General features: G+C 39.8%; 1 pseudogene; it reads left to right on the forward strand.

Moving 5' to 3' along the window:
- Positions 1–1,423: 1,423 nt before the first annotated feature.
- On the forward strand, positions 1,424–1,521 carry LOC115944738 (U6 spliceosomal RNA; annotated as a pseudogene).
- The last annotated feature ends 71 nt before the right edge of the window (positions 1,522–1,592 follow it).

A 1,592-nucleotide genomic window follows, 5' to 3' on the forward strand; every position in this document is an offset into this window, starting at 1 on the left:
TCCTTCCTTCCATCCTTCCTTCCTTCGTCAGACCCTTAGAGCACAACTGTGTCTGGCCAGCACTGAATTTGTTTCCATGAAGGTTTGAATCTGGAGGAGGAAAAGTAGCAGACATATTTTGGAAGGCGATGGATGAATAGGTAGTGTTTCAAAATATGTCATATATAGGGTAGTGTCCATCCACAGTAAACAATAAATGTTAGCCATTAACATGAACTCTGTGTTTATAGTTAAACAACAGAGTAACCACATAGAGAATTTTTCAATGACAATTTAATTCAAAATTCCACCAACCTCATCCATCACCAGTTTTCATTTTACATTCATTTATTTGTTCAAAAAATATTGATTGATTGATCTCCTACTATACTGCAAACAATGGCATAGACTATTTGCATGTTTTCTTCTCACTTCTGGGCATATGCACTCCTGATTTTTCGGAGTTAAGTATCCCATACAGAGGATTTCTCATGCTGTTACGTGTTCTTTACATTAACATTTTAATCAGTGGATATTATCCTTTCAAAATCATTTATTTGACCATTTTTCTCTTGTGGAATATGAAGCTTCTTTCCAAATTTACGATATTATAAAAAATGTAATAATAAGCCCCTGAGCATCTCATTTTTTCTTCCAATAATTTACAGGGATAAATTCCCCAAAATCTAAATACCAGGTTATAGGATATAAACTTTTTGGGGGGATTTTGATGCATCCTGCCAAATTTCTGAATCTTATACTAATTTACAATGATAATTTTCTTTATATCAGTCACATTCCATTGCCACCTTCATGAAGACATTGATTACTAGATGGAAAATTGAGGAACACTCCAGCCTCATCAAGAACGTATACATAAGCCATTTCTTACACGGGTTATCTTCCAGATGGCATAACCCATTCATTGTATAAATAACTTGCACGGAGCAGGAAAGGCATTTTCCTGCTCCCCAGAGTTTTAGCACCTCCTTACTTCCTTAGTCCTTATTCCTTAAGCCAGTTTCTTTTTTTTTTTTAATTTAAGATCTTATTTATTTATTTGAGAGAGAGAGAGAGAGGCGAGAGAGAGAGCATGAGCAGGGGGGAGAGGGAGAAGCAGGCTCCCCGCAGAGGAGGGAGCCTGACATGGGGCTGGATCCCAGGACGCTGGGATCATAACCTGAGCCGAAGGCAGATGCTTAACGGACTGAGCCACCCAGGTGCCCCCGCTTAAGCCAGTTTCTATACCTAAATCCGCCCCCCTCCTTTGGCATTACAGAATGTCACAAACGGAAGAAGCCTCAAATATCCCTTCATTTTAGAGTTAAGGACTCGGAGAGCCAGGGAGATTGTGAACTACTTCAGATCACAGACTTAGTGGAGAGATCTGGGACGAGATCTTCGGCATAAAGCTGATTGATACCGCTGCCAGAAAATATCAAGGGGGGTGGCCCATATACTAATATAGGAAAGAAAAAGAAAAAATCAGCATGGCCTTTGGGCAGGTATGACCTGAACATTAATGAAGTGTTCTAAATTGTACTCCCTCCCTAATGTGTGCATGGCATTTCATGTGCACCCTGTTATCGAAAGCCGTGGAATTACTACCCAGC

This window comes from Leptonychotes weddellii, unplaced genomic scaffold (genome assembly GCF_054177405.1).
Source record: "Leptonychotes weddellii isolate Sample4059 unplaced genomic scaffold, ASM5417740v2 HiC_scaffold_9179, whole genome shotgun sequence".
NCBI lineage: Eukaryota > Metazoa > Chordata > Mammalia > Carnivora > Phocidae > Leptonychotes > Leptonychotes weddellii.